Here is an 18,680-nt window from a genome sequence, read left to right on the forward strand (position 1 = left end):
TAGACATATACATACAACTCTGATTGGTACATACCTTCATACATATATACATACATGTATATTCCACCAATAAATCAAGTAAAAAAATCTGAGGATTAATATTTCTGTTAATATGCCTCAGTAAGTGGTGCTTCAAAGCAAAGCTATTTTAGCATATTTGACTTGTCAACAGCAGTTCTGTAGATGAAATCTCACATGATAGCAAAACATAAAAACATTTTTATAAATTATAATTAGCATTTATATGGTACCTTTCATCTTCAAAGGCTTTACAAGCATTCAGCTAATTAATTTTCACCAAAGCTTTGCAATTATTTCTTGCAGGAAGAATACCAGTGAAAACCTGGAATCAGGAGAAACAAGGAAAGGAAAAATAGCTGTGGCAAGAAACCTTCCCCTACAGACTAGCCCCCCCTCAGCTGCACATTATATACTGGCCTGGTTCCCACTGTCCCTTTCCAAAGGAGCAACGCTCGCCATGCTGTTCAATGGAAAGTAATATTGCCTGAATTCAATTCCTTGTAATGCTTCATTGAAGGAACAGAAGGAGATCAGAAGGGCTTTGCCTAGAAAGGTTAACATTAGGACTCCATAGGACTGTGTCATGACTGTGGTCAGGGAAAATCTAACAATAAGGTCATTAATAATGTCATCAGAATATTTAGAGTCCTCCATAGACAGAAAGAGGTTTTGTGAATTAAAGAGGAAAAAAACTGACATAAAACCTCCACTAAGCAAGAAAGCCAGAAAAAGAAAAATGTGGTATGGGAAATAGAAGAGAAAATAGCCAGAGGGGAGAAATAGTGAAGGCATGAAAAGAGCAGGAGGTTGGGGACAGACTCAACATGAATTGGAGTAATTTCTGTTTGTTTGTGAGATTTGGATATAAATAAGTCAGTGCCTTGGAATCCTGACGATACACAGGTCCCTACAGGAAAGGGAAATACAGAAAGGCAGTGCTAGATCAAAGAAAATAATAACCCGGAGATGAGTGAGTCTTATTAATTCCATGTTGGTAACAGTCCTGTAGGCCATGCTGATCACCCAAGAAGCTGTGTTTTGAATAAATCTGACAGACTGTGTACTAGGGTTGAGTTAGCACAGAAAGTTCTATTTGCCTGAAGCCTGGTGAGGATCTTTTGGAGAAAATAATTATCCAATAGGTTAGATGAAAATGAAATATCCAGGTCTTACAATTGTGTAGCTAGAGAAATAGATAGAGATAGAGATAAAGAGTTAAATAAGATAGATAGAGAGATGATAGCTAGATAGACACACACAAATAGATGAAGGATGATAGAGAGATGATTAGAGATATATGTGTATTTATTCATATACATGTATATACATATGTACGTATAGAGTCAGATAAAAACAGAGACAGATACACAGAGACAGTAACCAATAGTTAAAGAACTACTACTACCATTATTACCCTGGCTAGGAAGTTAGAAATGAAACAAGATGAATTGTACTATCAAATGTGAAAGTATCTTGGGAATTTTTTTTATTTTATTAACAAGACCAGATTGTTTATTAATAAAGAGATGATGACTTGGCTATCTATCTAAGACCAAAGACCTCTCATGGCGGTGAACTCAGTTTCTATGCTCTTGGAAGTGTAGGTATTTTTCAGGGTGGCAATCAATTCTGATTGGTCAATAAATAATGAGAGAATAAATATTATAATGGAAAGTGGACTACATTACAATGAGGATCTTGGGGTATGTGACTTGGATCTCAAGTCTTAGTCAAAAAGATATCAATTTTCATATCACCTTTCTGACAGAAAGGAAGATCCATATTTTCCCAGATCTGTCTGAGCAAACATAGTGAGAAGAAATGCCCCCATTAGACTAATTTAGAATTTGCTTTATTTTTATTGTCTTTGATTAGGTCTCAGCCTTCCTATCTGAATAAGTCTTTGAGAAAGATTTCCCACACTTGATTTCTGGATGAGAAAGTAGAAACAGAGAAAAGTTTGGTTCTGATTCAATAATTATTTATTAATACAACAGAAAAAACAATCATTTCTCTCATAGACAAGTTGCCAACTTATTTATTCATGAATTTGGATCGTATATAAACATGGAGAATTCAGCAGTAAAAATGAACCAACTGAGGCAATTTCAAATCATAGAATCTATTCACTGAATGGCCACTCCTAGGACTTCATAGACCTATAATTACATATATATAGTGACTTCAAAAGAAGGTAATATGGGGTAATGGAATAAGCCTGAGATTTGGTATGAGGAAACTAAGACTAGGCTAGTTCAGGTTAGGCCAAAAGATATATGGTCTTGGATAAAGAAATTCATCTCTTTGAGCCTTAGTTTCCTCATCTGGGAAATGGAGTATTTGAGTTACATAATCACTAAAGTCCTCCCCTAGCTCTAAATTCCTAAAAACCAAAATCCATCAAACTCTTTCCTACCATCGAACATTATTCCAGACTCTGAAAGGAATGTAATTATTCTGAAAAAACTTCAGGAAAATCCTAGTCTCTCAGAATTGGAAAGAATCTCAGTAGTTATCAAAACCTTCTAATATCTGAATATAAATCTTCTGCAAAATCTCACCAACAAACAAGACTGAAAACCCTTTGGGAGGACAAAGGCAGTATCGCCCTTGGCCAATCAAAGTCCATTAACATTTCTGTACAGCTCTGTTAGGAAGTGGAATTGCTTGTTTCCTTCAATCAAGTCTCATTTGGCTGCTTTGCCCATTATTTTCCCACAAATGTTCCCTAATGTCCCTACAGTAACAAGTGAACACCACTGCTAAGGACAGTCCCTTAAATATTTGAAAATAAACATCATGCTTCTAAGAGGCTTTTCTTCTTCAGGCAATATCTCCATTCCTTCAACTGATCATTATCTGGCATGATTTCCAGTCCGGTTATCATCCTGGTCAGCTTCCTTTGGCTATTCTTCCTTAGCTTATCATGCCCTTCTGAAAATGTGACAACTCAAATTGAAACCATATTCTAAATGTGGTAGAGAACAAATGTTGTAGACCAGTGGTTCTCAAACTTTTTGATCTCAGGACATCATAATATCCATTAAATTATTGAGAACCACCATCTCCCTCAAAAAGGGAGTTTTATTTATCTAGTTTATATCTATTAATATTACCAAACTAGAAATTTAAATGGCCCAGCATCGAAAACCATTTTGACCTTATTCCAAAAACCTCAGGAGCATCCTGGAACATTTTGAGAACCACAATTCTAGACTCCATGATTTTCTTTTTTACAGCCTTAATTCAGATTTAAGGGTTATCCACCAGAATATCCGAGCTCATCTGTACTATGCCCATGGTATAGAAACTGAAGAGATGAATGGGAAGAAGGCTGATACATCAGATTTCACCACAAATGAAATTGAGACTATTACAGGCCATCAGGCAAATGTTTTGCATGTGTTTCTTTAGCATAATGAGCAGATTTGGTTTTAATAATGGAGCTGGTTTTATTAAGTCTTCCACAGAGAATTCTACTGTGGTAATTCAGGGTAAAATTCAGATGCATGCAAATAATTGTGGACGGATCTTCATCAAGAAGCAGTGGATAACATTTTGTGCTGCTTACTATTGCTCTTGTGAAATGAAGGAATAAAGGAAGCCTATTTTGAAAGTAAAGATGGAGACTGGACCTCCAATTATCCTTCCCTTACTGGAGGCTGTGTCAAGATGCTAAGCCCTAATTCATCTATCAGGTTCAATCATTTTTCCAATCATGTCCAAACTCTTTATGACCTCATTTGGGGTTTTCTTGGCAAAAATAGCAAAGTGGTTTGCCATTTCCCTCTCCGGCTTTCAGGAGATTGACTTGCCAAGCTCACACAGTTAATAAGTGTCTGAGACCAGATTTGAACTCAGGAAGATGAACTTTACTTCATCCCTGATCTGCCCATTATCAGGTGACCACACAGCTCAATTGTTTCCTATTTGAGAATATGTTTGGATGCTTCTCTCAGTGTGACACAAAGTCAGTTTGAATTGGCTGTGTAATTTGGTCACTCCCCTCCCTCAGGAGCCTGTATAAAACCACAAGGCTGGGTAGGATCTGAAATTCCAGAAATGAAAAAGAGAGAGAGCAATCATTAAGAAGGAATTATTGGGAAGGGGGCCGGAATGGGGCATAGTACAAATATTTTAGCCTACAGTTTCCTCCCAAATCCTTGGCCAGAAAGAGACTTTGTGTACCTCAGAGGAATCAAATAACTTTGGACTTCTTATCTACTCATCAGTATCCTAGCATCTCCCATAGGATAGTGGTGTAGTAAAGTCTACACGGGAATCCAAAGATGAGGATAACAGATGCAACTTGACATAGGGTCCAGAAGAAAAGCTATACCATACCTAAGGGAAACATTTAGAGGATTCTAGCAAATGTACTTCTGGGAGCTTCTTCCCATTGTCCCATCTCTAAACTTGAGCTTACTCTCCCCTAATCTTCATATACACTTGTGGGAGACCATACCTCAGACTTCTGGTAAGGATTATGACTATTTGTTGTTGTTCAGTTTTTCAGTCATGAAATTCTTTGTGACCTCTTATGACCATAGCATATCAATACAATCCATAGGGTTTTCTTGGCAAAGATGCTGGAATAGTCTGCCATTTTCTTCTATGATAGATGACTTGCCCAGGGTCTTACAGCCACTGTTTAAAGGAAGAGTTGAATTCGGGTCTTCTTGGCTCCAAGTTCAATATTCTCTCTACTGTGCCATCTGGCTGCCAACCATACCACCAAATTGCTAACGTGACCACATTTCTAAAGCTAATTACTTAGTAATTTATTGATATCAAATAATAATCATGGCAAGAAGCATCCCAGTGTGAACAATGAACTATATGATTGTTCAGTCATTTCAGTCATGTCTGACTCTCCATGATCCTATCTGGGATTTTCTTGGCAAAGATACTGAAGTGGTTTGTCATTTATTTCTATGACTCATTTACAGTTGAGGAAACTGAGGCAAGCTAGGTTTAAATGCATGAGATACACAACTCATGTGTGAGACCACATTTGAATTCAGGTCTTCCTTTCTCAAGACCTTTTGTACTATTCACTGTACCATTTAACAGCCAAATGAGCTATGTAATATTGGAAAAACATCTATAACTCTTCAGGGCAACCCCTAGCTTCTGAGGAAATAAGAATTAGCCATCAGATGAGTACCTGATCTGTCAGTCGGAGTGGAGGTTGGGAGAAGAATTCCAGAATTTTCATGGAATACAGGAGTTCTGATAGTGAAAGACAAGGAAATCCCATGAGAGGCAACATGATATAATCAATAGAATCCCAAGCTTAGAATCAGGAAAACAATGGTTCAAATCCAAACTCAGACATTTATTTCCTATGTGATGAATCATTTAAGCTCTCTGTGCCTCAGTCCTCTCATCTGTAAAATAATAGCATTAGATGAGATGATTTCTATGGTCCTTTCAAGCTCTAAATATATGGTTCTATGAGTTCCATTTGAAAGTGCAGAAATAGCCCCAGCCACATTCCCCAGACCCCATTTCAAACCAATCTAAGCAGTTAGAAAACTCAGCTAGTTCATCCTCATCTGTCTTCAAGAACTGAATGTACACTGGGAAATCTGAGTTTGCTATATTGCAAATCTACAAAAGGGCTAGTGCTAGAGATAAATATATCTTTTCAATGCCTCAATTTTTAAACTATAGAATGAGATAAAATGTTTCTTTAATTCCTAAAACTACAAAATTACATTCTATTGGATTCTGTTACTATTTTCTGTATATTTTGTGTTAATTATTATGTATTGTCTCATTGAGAAGAGACAGTAGGGCAAAACAGGAATCAAATTCTGCCTTTGAAGCATTATTAGCCTATTAGCTAATGTGAGTCCTAAGCAAATCTTTGAACCTTTATGTACCTCAGTCAACTCTTGAGGACCTGTTTGCTTGAGGTATCATGAGCAGAAATTTGTGCAGGGAGATGGGGTTTCCATGCTAGGAGTTTCTCAAATTGACAAGTCACAGGTCCTTCATTATGATATACAGAATATATTTAATTATGTTATAGCAATAGTTGTAGTTGGCATATATATAGTGTCTTAAGGTTTACAAAGTACCCTGTATAGGGTAATAATAATGAAAAGTAGAGTAGAAAAGAGGCTGAAAATAATGATAGGTTAAAAGAGTTGGCCAGTTTTCTTTTAATATACTTTTTGCATATACTCACAAAATGTTATTCCTTTAGATAAATTTTAAAGCAATTTGAAATAGAAATAGAAAATGTTCAACAAAAATAGATCTCTTTTAGCTGAGTCACTGAATGTGCTGTTTTACTAATTAGATTCTTCAAAGGGTGTTAGAAGTACCTATCTTGCAAGAAGGTCAACATTTGCTCAGTGAGTCCCAAGTTTTGAGATATTAACAGTGAATAACAAGAAGTGAAAAATGAACCATCACATAAAAAAAGTAGAAATTCTGTTGTTTTTTAAAATAGATTCTTTAGAAAATTAATTTCATATTTCTAATTTAAAGAAGCTATTTGTCAATTAGGCTGCTATTGATTGTCTTCTGCAACTTTTTTTTACCAGAAACAGCTAGTAAAATTCCCCCAACTTAGAAAATAGGCATCAAGAAAATGGAGCCATGCTTTAATCTGATCAATAGTAGATCATGGTCCACTAAGACAGACTTAGCTCTTCTCAATAAGAGTGATCCAAGACAATTCCAATACACTGGGGAGGAAAAATGCCATCTGTATCCAGAGGAAGAACTTTGGAGACTGAATGCAGATTGAAGAAGATTATTTTCACCTTTTATTTTATTTTGTCTTTTTTCTTTCTCATGGTTTTTCCCTTTTTTTTTTTGATTTTTCTTTCCCCACATGATTCATATGAAAGCATGTTTAAAATGACCATACATATAAAAAATAGTAAATCATTAAATCCAATGCCCTAGATGCCTGTATCTTAAACTGTGGCATCTTATAATTGGATGTAGGAGTTGTGAAATTATGATTTATTATCAGTAAATATTTTGTTTGTATGCCTATTTTATATACCTACATCCCCAAGGTCATGTAAAATTTTCTTGAGTGAAAAGGGATCACAAGTGGAAAAAGTTTATGAAGCCCTGACTTAGATATTGCGAGAAAGATTATGGTATACTAGATAGATCATCATACTTAGAGTGGGAGATTCTGGGTTCAAATCCCATCTCTGATAACTACCAGCTCTTTGACTACAAATACCATTTAACTTTTCTAAGACTCAGTTTATTATCTGTAAAATGGGTATAATGAGATTTGTAATAAAATTGCTTTTAGACTTAAATGAAGTAGCATACATATAAGACTATAAAATTTAAAGCACATTTATCAACTAGTATAAGAAGAATTTTTTATATCCACTTGATTTTTTTTGTTGTGTGCATTGCTAGATCATGGATATTATATGGTCTGTGGATCTCATACTGGGGTAAGCGAAAGGAGAGATTTAGACCCTTGATTTCCTCAGTGAAGAGAAATTCTAATCTAGCAGCCCCTAATTTAATTTAATTCTATAAAATCATCGTTAACTTTCTAGTCTTAGACAATTACCTGAAGCACCAAGATTTTAAGCCATTTGCCCATGATCTCTTAGAGTTTGTATATATTATAAAGAGGACACAAATCCAAGTGGCTTTCTCTTTGCTTTGCCACACCATCTACATAAGCAATCAAAAATGTTCTATGAAGATTTGCCAAAGGAATGAACAATATCCTGAAGAAAAACATTTTTTAGGAAGAACATAGATCTCTTCAAGTATTTGAAATACTGTTGCATGGAAAAAGGATCCTTCCTTTTGGTTCAAGAGGATACAACTAGGAGCAAAGTAGAAAAATTTAGGGAAAAACTTATTTCCCATTAGCGTATCTAGAAAAGATTAGACTACCTTAGAAAGAGGTGGGTTGGGGACAGATAGATGGTGCAATAGATAAAGCACCAATCCTGGAATCAGGAGAACCTGGATTCAAATCCAGTCTCAGACACTTAACAAACACTCATTAGCTATGTGTCACATAATCCCAATTTACTTCTTTGTGAGAGAGAGAGAGAGAGAGAGAGAGAGAGAGAGAGAGAGAGATCAAGAGAGAGAGAGATGGGTTCCTTAATCCTGGTGACTGTATTGGTGAGGGAGGGAATCCATTTCCAGGTCTGGGTTGCCTTTGTCAGAATGCCCTCTGACATTTCTTCTCACCTTAAAATTCAGCAGACTAACTTTCAGAGTCACACCAGTCCTAAAATGTGCCTCTTGTGACTTGTATTTGAAAGTTATGAAGTGATCACAGGAAATGTCCTGACTGGTTCAGAAAAGTCATGCTTTTGGAAATATAACCAAACTATGCTCTCTCTCCTCTCATATAGAAAGTATTGCAACAATCACTCCAACTATGTCCTTTCAAGGCTCAGACTCAAATTCTAAATTTGGAGCAGTGAATAGCAATTATCTCAAAATTCTTCTCCTAATCATCCTGGCATCAGTGACCTTTCCCAAAGAGTTTCTCTAACATGGCAGTTTTCCTTCACACCAAATGCCACGTTTTTTTTTCCTTTTCTAACATTTTGTTCCTAAGGCAGATGAAACAATTTGAAAAATCCCCAGAGCATATAAAATGGAAATAAAGTGGATGGAAATAATACTGTCTAAAATGGTATTGGATCCTCTAAGTAATTCTACCCATGAAGAAGCAACCCTAAGCAAGTTTTATAGAAAGTCCAATTTTAGATTCTTTCCTCCAAACTTGTTCTTCCATGATTTTCTTCTCTGAATCAAAGATTGTTGTCAGGGAGGGTGAGGAAATAAAGCATGAAAGAAAGAATGGTCTGAAAACATTTCTCATTTGGGCCAATCAGCTATATCGCTATCCAACAAGCTAGGGATTGAATCCACATCTCCTGACTCTAATCAACCAGCGTTATTTCCAAAATATTGCACTACTGCAACTACTCTTATACGGTGAGCCTCAGTTTAAGTATCTACCCCTCATCACAGACAGTGTCCTTCCCTAACTCACCCTGCAAAAGATTTTGTATTTAATTTAAAGATATTTTCTATCTATATATCCAGGTACATACTGTTTTCCCCAGTAGGGGTTAGGCAATTTTGAGATCAGGAATATGTATCTGGTAATTTTAGGTGCTTATTAAATGAATATTGAAGCAAAAAAGAGCTGAGAAAATGAACCTCCCTCCCTTCTTGGCAGGAATGAATGGTATACAAAATATGGAATATTTCTGGTGAGTTTTTTTTTAAAATATTCTTTTTGCCATCTATCTGTTTTTATTCTTGTTCAATGTTGATAGTTTTTCTGAGTAGGAGAGAGGGAAGGGATATATTCAGAAATAAGAAATGATGTAAAAATAAAAGATATCAATCATGTTAAAATAAATGTTTCTTGAATTGTTGGATTAGAACTGTATAAACTCAACAAATTTTGATAAAAATGTTAGGACTATTATTTCAATTTTCCCAAATTGGGAACTCAAATCTGGAATCCCAAAATCTAACATACAACAAATGCTTGTTTTTTGAAATGAAAATCTTTCTAATTCTCTTCTATTTGTACCTAAAAATCACATCAATAATTGAAGTTGAATTCTTATCCTAAAGTCTTAGGATTAACTTAATGATCTAGGAGGGAAATTTTAAAATTTAAGAACAATAACCATTTCAATAAAAATTTTGAAGAAATAAAAGCATTAATTTGTTCTGTGGCAGATTGTTTCAGTTGTTTCTCTCTCCCTCTGGTTTTAATGCTTCTTTGTCCTCTGTTCAAATTTTTGATGAAAAAAAGTTATTCAAGGACACAATTCTACTGCTAAGAGTTCCATCATGTTCCCTGGAATGAATTACAACCACTGTAAGATGCAGAGGGAAAGTTCTCAGCTGACTGCTTATGCTCGCGGGTGGGGATGGGACTATCTTGGGGGGAGAATTATAACTTTCATTGGTGACAGTCTGGCAGCCAAGAGAGGTCCCTGGAGACTTACATGTGATATTATGGTCACATGAACTTCAATTCTTTGCTGACTAAATTCAAGTGCTATATTAGGGTATGAGTTACAAAATCTTATAATGTGTATAATAGTCATTTGTGGGAGATGCCGTGCTGAGAGCTTTCGTGAGCTATTCAGGACATCTAACACTGTTTTCTTGCATCCTTACATGGTCCTTGTTGATGTGGCCAATGACTGACTCCAAATGAAAGACTAAGAGCTCAATGTTGATCAAACTTGAAATTGCCCGGGCAACTCAACAGCTTATTCTAAATAATTTGGTGGTTTCAGTCCAAATCCAAGTGTACACTTGATTTAATTGGAACTCGCAGTATGAATCTTGTCCAAGATTGGAAACCATTTGTGTACTGATGTGTTCGATGGAAATGTTCCTTTGAATTCAGATATAACATTTCCTTTGTATACCATCTATCTCCATTTTCATTTTCTAATTGATCAATAGAGCTTTTATTGATGATCTAAAGTAGATATTAAGCTTGCATTGTTGAAATAATCAGAGATGATACATACTACCTCTCCATAGAGATGTTCGAATTTAAGGCATTGGGGGTGGGCTTGGAAGATAGGGAGGAGCTAGTGAGAAGTCTAATTTATAAACAACAGAAATAAAAGTACATTTACTATACTGAAACTTAACAAATCCATAAAAGCAGAGATTATTAAATCTTCTTTGTTACTATTCCTCATAATTCCTATGTAGTAGGATACCTTGAAAGGGGTCTCCTTCAAGGAAGGAAATCTGAAAGAGAAAGGAATTAGTAGTTAAGGAAGTTGGGAAGAACCTCTTTAAAAATAGGATATGAATTGCAGGAAATTAGGAAAATTAAAATGCCGAGATGGGGAGATGAGTAGTTCAAAGGCATGAAGAGTAGATTTAACAATCTTTTAAGAAACAGAAGTTAAGCCAATATGGCTAGTCATAGAGAATGTGAAGGAGAATAAAGTGTGATAAAATTACAAAGATAGGAAAGGATTTTATATTGGATCCTAGTAATAATATGGAACCACAAGAATTAATTGATAAATTACTTAAACAAAATATAAGAATTAGAATTTTAAAAGTGTTGCTGTCCTCTAGAGATGAAGATTCTCCTTCAATGCTTTTTTTAGATTATTAATTTGCAAAGCAAGCCTTTTTCATGAATAAAATAACTCACACTTATAATAGTCATTTAAGTTAACAAAACGTTTTTTAAACACTGTGAGCAACATAGGTAGGACATTTAATATTAATTTTATCTGACAAATAAGAAAACTGTCTGAGGTTAAATAAATTGTCCGTGGTCACCTAATGTCAAAGGTAACGTTCACCAAGCTCAGTGCAAATGGTCATAATTTCCAAATTGTTAGTCTAAAGAAAGCTTAGCAGCACTGTTTTTAAGGTAACTTTCTTCCAGATAACATAATAATTAGTATAAATATTAGGGGGACGATGCACCTAGAGAATGGTGCATGAGTCCACAACATAGTAACATCACCATGCTAATATTTTCATGAGGATACTTCATAGTTTAGGAAATTTAGAAAGCAATACAGCAAAAGCAAAGAGGCAGGGGTATGGAGAGGAATCTGTCAAGACATGAACTTGTGGGTGGGTAGAGAGAGGGAAAATGACTATGTTGAGAGGAGTGCTCATGGAGTCCTGGAGCCCAGCATCTCATTTGACTCATGAGTGTTTCTTGTTGGCTGATTGATGGAAAGTTAAAGTGAAAGCTCATAGCCTTTCCACAAGTCTGACCTCAGAGGATCCAAAGAAAACAAAAAAATAGGTAACTTTTCTGGATTATCGGTGATTTGTATCCCTTTAAATAAGGATACATAAGGGTAGAGATAACTTATTTTATTCCCTTTCTTGTTATTTGTTTTATTCCGTGTTTTACATGAAAGGACAGTTTTGTGAATCCCAGCCTTGATTGACCTTTACTTTTTGTGTGACCTTGAGCAAGTTACTTAGCCTCAGTTTCCTCACCTGTAAAATGGGATTAATAAAAGTACATACCCTCACAGAGTTTTTGTGAAGACCAAATGAGACAACATATGGAAAATGCTCAAAAATGATTTTATTATTATTATTATTATAAGATGCCTTTGAGTGGCTTCACAGAGTAGATAGAGAGGTTATCTAATAGATATATCTGGGTTCTAATTCTATCCCTAGAATATACTGGGACTATGGCCAATTTCTAGGATCCTGAGCATTCTCTAAGAATCTATGTTTAAGAGCAGATATCATTTTGCAATGATAGAGAGAGAGTTCCCTCAAGGAATTTCCCCTTTTGGATAAATTCACAAATCCAAAACAAAACCCCCAAAATGCTTTCATTTCATATCTTAAAAGCTAATACAGCTTTCTAAAAATTTTCAGATTGTGAAGAAAATCTGTATATGATGTAGTTATTAACACTAAGTTCTATTTTCACATATTTTTACTATAAATTCATGGATTGTTTAAATCACTAGAAAGATAAATAGGATTTACTCAAGAACTTCTCTCATTTCCCTTCCTAAAAAAGCTTTACTATTTTGTAGTAGGTCAGTTTTGATGTTGAAAATCTTTTCAGCTCCATGACATTTTCATTTTGTGCCACAGTTAGTCGTCATTGTGGGTTGTTGTTGCTGGTTTTTTTTTAAGACAAGGCTGCATTTTTCTCATATAAAAGGCATAGAAAAATAAATGTTTTGTTTATTAAAAAATATGTTAGGGAACAACTTTCAAAAAGACAACAGCATCTTCCATGAACCCCCAGAATGATCAAATTCCTTTTATTCCAGACTTGTTTCCAGAGCTAGAGTATTTTTTTTCCAGTTTAATGTTGTATAGCATGATTGATGAGACTGACCTCTATCTATTATTACTGGGTAAGAAAGAAGTAGCTTGTGAATAGGACATTTATAAGGAAGTATTAAAGCAACATTGTCTGCCAGTGTGTTCTAAAGATACCCAGAAGAAGAAAGAAAGCTTTCTAGTTTTAGAACTGAAATTGTCAGGGTTGAAACTGGGCAAGATCACAATGAATGTTAGGTATAATATTTTATTTCAAAACATTTCCTAATTGGTCTCCCAATTCTCAGTTCTCTTCCCTTCCCAAGCTATCTTCTATCAAGCAGCCAAAATGAAACTTTTGGGAGTACAGGTCTGACCTCATCATTTTTATTGTACTATGTTATGGAACTGCTTGTTTTATTCCAAATTTTTTTAAAAACAATTAAAACTTCAGAGGTTACCCTTTTACCTCTAGGGGAAACAAACAAACACAAACATAAGCTCTTGTCTTTGACATTCAAGATAAATCCAATCTGGCTCTAAACTATCTTTTCATACAGTACACAGAAAGGCCACAGATTTTAGAACTGGAAATGGACCTTGGGAACTTTGAGAACAAAATTTACAAATCAGAAAACTGAGGATCCAACAGATTAAAATTTAGTTACTTGACCAAAGCTATATACCTAGTAAGTATCTGAGGCAGGATTTCATTCTAGGTTTTCCTAACTGAATCCAATGTCCTAATCTCTATGTTGTGCTGACACTTCCACTCCTGGTACATATTAACTTCTGGTTCTTCAACTTAGCACAGCCTGAGTATATCCCATATCTGAGATATATATATCCCATGTCTTGGATATATATATATTGTTTTTCCCTCTGTCTCGTAGGAACTTTGGCTTTATTGTAACTTCAATTCAAGCATCATATTTCTATAAAAAGAATGTTCTAAATCCCCTAGGTGCTAAAACTATCCCATAATTCAGATTATCAGATAGTATACTATATATATATATATATATATATATATATATATATATATATATGTATGTGTGTGTATTTTATATATGTATGTATAAACTATATGTACATGTACATATATATATAAACTATAAGTATATGTACATATACATATACTATAAGCTTCTTGAGATGAAAGTTTTTTTTGTTTTGTCTTTGTAATTCCAGCACTTAGCACAATGCCTTAATATTAGTGGGAATCTAATGGAATGAAGTAGATAAACAACAGAAATCCAGTCTCAGATACTTGACACAACTACCTGTTTGATCCTGAGCAAGTCACCAAGTTACCAACTCACCAAGATGATTAATAATAATAATAAAATATAAAGAATATCTTACCAAAATAAGATGAATTTTTTAAAAGTGGAAGGATGTTGATGATTAATTGATGAAACAGAGGATCATGTCATAGGAAAATTTCATAATAAAAATTGATATTTATAGAGAACCTTAAGTTAATAAGGCATTTTTACATCTAAATCTATCTGTCAAACAGGTTCAACAGGTATTATTATCTTGCATGTTATAGATGAGAAAAGACCCAAAGAGATTCATTTATTTGCTCATGATCACCGATCTTAAAAGTAGCGTGTGGTACAGTGGAATGAGGACCTGGATTGAAATCTTGCCTCTTGATTATTACCTGTGTAATCTAGGGGAAATCACTTAAGCTCCCTGGGGCTTAGTTTCCTGATCTGTGAAATTAAGGAGCTGGATGAGGTCTCCTTCCAGCACTAAATCTATGATCACATAGTAGCAGAAATAGAATTTTAGCAAGACTGGCTGATTATAACTCCAGCACACAAGTCATTTTGGCCACTGCTTCTCATATCCTTGAAGGGTTCCTTTGGGCAAAGAGTAAGCTCTCATAACATTGTTTTCACATTAGAGAGCCCTACACACGAGTAAGAAGTCTACAACTGGAGCAGCTAGGTGGCCCACTGGATAGAGCACCAGCCTTAAAGTCAAGAGAACCTGAGTTCAAATCTGTTCTGAGACACTTAACACAACTTAGCTATGTGACCCTGGCAAATCACTTAACCCCAATTGCCTCAAAAAAAAAAAAAAGGAATTCTACAATCTCCCACTATTGAAGGTATTAGGGGTGGAGGAAGTAGGTGTAGTACAAAGTCATTTTTATGTCTCAGTGAAGAGAAAAGCATTCTCCTAGTAATATAGCAAGTGATTCTCTAATGAAATATATCAGTTTCTTAGTAACTGCAAAATTATTCAGGCTTTACCTTCTTTCCTTACTTCTAGGGAAGGCCAAGTAGAAAAGTAGATTGATCCCTGGCCCTAGAGATATAATTCCTAGATTTAATTCCCATTCTTGTTTTGTTTTGTTTTTGTAAGGCAACTGGGGTTAAATGAGCAGCCCTAGATCACACAGCTCATAAGTGTCAAGTGTCTGAGGTTGGGTCCTCTTGACTGTAGGGCTGGTGCTCTACTGCAGTACCACCTAGCTGCCCCTCAATTCCTCTTTTTTACCTCTGTGATCTTGGGGAGTTATTGAGCCTTCCTAAGCCTCAGTTTCTCTGTTTGCCAGAAGAATGGGGTGTACTAGATATTCTCTGAAGTTCTAGATCTATGAGACTGCTTCTCAATCCCATATGCTCCTCTAACTTTCAGTAATTCAGATACAAACCAGGCCCGTGGGAAAGAGGGGAAGTGGTAAGGGAAGTGGAAGAAGATGAGCAGAACATAACCCTGAAAAGTGAAACTGGCAGAGGGGAAGGTATGCTGGGCTTGCTGCTCACTATCTTGTCTCACAAGAATGAAATAGGGGTTTCTAGGGTAGTATACTGAGTGACCAAGATACCTTCCTTTCCCATGGGAGGCAAAAATGTTGATCTGTTTTCCTTCAGGCCCATGCTATGGAACTCACCTCCAGTAGTCTGAGGAAGATTAACTGGGGGAAAGGGGAGGGTTAGAAATGGGAATGTCATTGTTTGATTGTCTCTGATATCAAATTGGTGTTTTGGGATGGCGATACAATGCTACTTCCCACTATTCTAAAAGATCGGGATGATTTGTTTTTATTATTTTTAGCAATTGTTGATTTCAAAAAAGCTTAAAAGTTGACTGTATTTAGGATTGAAAATGAGTCAAAGACTAATTTGCTCCAGCCATCCCTGCTACATGTAATTCTGTATCTCTCTTCCCTTTAATGGCTAAATTCCTTGAAAAAGTCATGTACAATCGATTTCCTTTTCTCTCATTTTTTTTCTCCACAGTTAGGTTTCTTGACTTTGTCATTCAACTGTTATTATTCTCTCTAAAGTGACCAATAAAAGTTTAATTGCCAAAACCTTTTCTCAGTTTTCATTCTTCTTGATCCCTAGTAGATTAAGATTTAGAGTCAGGCCTGAATTCAAATCCAGCTTCAGATTATGTAAATGAGCAAATCACTTAACTTCTATGGGCCTCAATTTCCTCAACTACAAAATGGAGATAATAATAACATCTAGCTCACAGGGTTATTGTCACATGAGATAATCTCAATCACTTGAGATAATAGTTGATTTTTTTTATTTTATTAATGTTTTATTTTTCCCCAATTACATATTAAAAAATTTTTAACACTCATTGTTGAGAGTTCCAAATTCTTTCCCTCCCTTCCTTCTCTCTCCCCTTCCTGAGACAGTAGGCAATCTGATAGAAGTTATACATATGTTATCATGTTAAACATTTCCCTACTAGTCATTTTTATTTTTAAAAATTGAATAAAACAAAAGAGAAAGAAAGTCAAAAATGGTATCCTTCAATCTACATTCAGTTGCTATCAGCTCTTTCTCTAAATGTAGATACAATTTTTCATCATGAGTTCTTTGGGATTGTCTTGGAGTATTGTATTGCTACAAATAGCTACATCATTCACAGTACTTCATTATACAATGTTGCTGTTAACTCTATACAGTGTTCTTGTAGTTCTGCTTACTTCACTCCATATCAGTTCATATAAGTCTTTCCAGGTTTCTCTGAAAGGAACCTGCTTGCCATTTCTTAAAGCACAATAATATTCCATTATAAACATAAACTACAATCTCTTCACCATCCCCTCAATTTTTAACTCTTAGCCATCACAAAAAAAGCTGCTATCAATATTTTGTACAAATAGATTCGTTTTCCATTATTTGATGAGATATTTGTGAAGTGTTTGGCATAGTGTCTGGCACATAGTAAGCACTATATAAAGGCTAGCTAGTATTATTATTGTTAATGTTATTTGCCTCCCTGCAACATTTAACATTGTTGATCACCTTTTTCTTCATATTCACATCTTTTAAATTTTTCATATCATGATTTTCTCTTATTTCCCCATCTAACTAACTATTCTTTCTTAGTTAGTTTTGCTGGATCTTTATCCAGGTCATATCTAGTAACTGGATATGCCCCAAGTTCTGTACTGGTTCCTCTTCTTTTCTTCCCATATACTATTTCATTAGCAATCTCATCAGTTCCAAGGGATTCAGTTATCATTTAAAATGTGATTGATTCTCATTGTTATTTATCCCATTCTAACTTCTCTTATATCCTCCAAGCTCACATCTCCAACTGCCTATTAGACATGTTAAACTAGATGTCCCAAAGATGTAGTAAATACATCATATCCAAAAGTAAATTTATTATTTTTACCCCCAACCTGCCCCTCTTCCCAACTTCCCAAGTACTGTTAAAGATATCACCACCCTTCTAATTACCCAGGCTCCCAATCTAGGTGTCATCCTTGATTCTTCTCTCTAGATATCTTTTTTTCTGTATCTCTATCTCTCCCTCTTTCTTTCTGTCTCTGTCTCTGTCTCCCTCTTTTTATTTCTGTCTCTGTCTCTGTGTGTGTGTGTGTCTCTCTCGTAGAAGATGTAGATTTTAGTGCTATCTGCATAGGGATATTAATTCAACTCAGATACATGATAGCTAGTCAGATCTACTCCAGGGGGAAGTATAAAGACAGAAAAGTAGAGTAGCAAGGATTAAGACTAAAAAGTCAGGCACACTCATCCGTCACATCCTATGATATGGATGGTGATAACAACAAAGGAGACTGAGGAAAAAGTGATCAGGCTAATAGGAAAAAAAAAACTAGGAGACAGAAATGTCATGAAAACCCATGGAGAAAAAGAGTACCCAGGAGACAAGTGATGACCAATATAGAATGCCACAGAAAAGTTCAGAAGAATGGAGCCTGATAAAAAGCCTTAGAATTTAAAGAGATCATTAGTAAATCTGTAAGAGTAAATAAGGATCTACAAAGGTCATACTATGTACAAGGTACTCTACTAGGTATTGAGAACACAAATTAGAAAATGAAATTAATGCCTGCCTTCAAAGAACTTATATTTTATTGGGGCGGGGAGAGAATATAACTGATAGACATAAATGCATACATTATCATTTCAGGAAGAGAAACTACTCACAACTGGGGGTGGGGGGTGGGAAATAGAAAGTTTCCCAGATGAGGTTCCACTTAAACTGAGCCCTGAAGGAAACTAGATATTATGAGAAATGAACCTCAGTAATTGGAAAGAAACTGCAAAGGACTATGGGCTAAGTTTGGTTAGCTTGGTGGGAATATAAAATTCATAACAGGGGAATCATGTCAAATAAGCCTGGTAAGGTAGATGAAGCCAGACTATGAAGGAATTAAAGACCAAACTGAGGAATTTGTATTTTATTCTAGAGGTAATTAGGAGCCACTGACACTTCTTGAGAAGGGTGATGACAGTTAAATAACACTAACAATAGAAATACTGAAAATCTAGTAAATAGGACTACATTTATCAGACAGAAATAATGAAATCAGAAGGATATATTAGCCATCAGGTGTTGGAGAGACTATATTCAGC

This window comes from Antechinus flavipes, chromosome 3 (genome assembly GCF_016432865.1).
Source record: "Antechinus flavipes isolate AdamAnt ecotype Samford, QLD, Australia chromosome 3, AdamAnt_v2, whole genome shotgun sequence".
NCBI classification, from domain to species: Eukaryota; Metazoa; Chordata; class Mammalia; order Dasyuromorphia; family Dasyuridae; genus Antechinus; species Antechinus flavipes.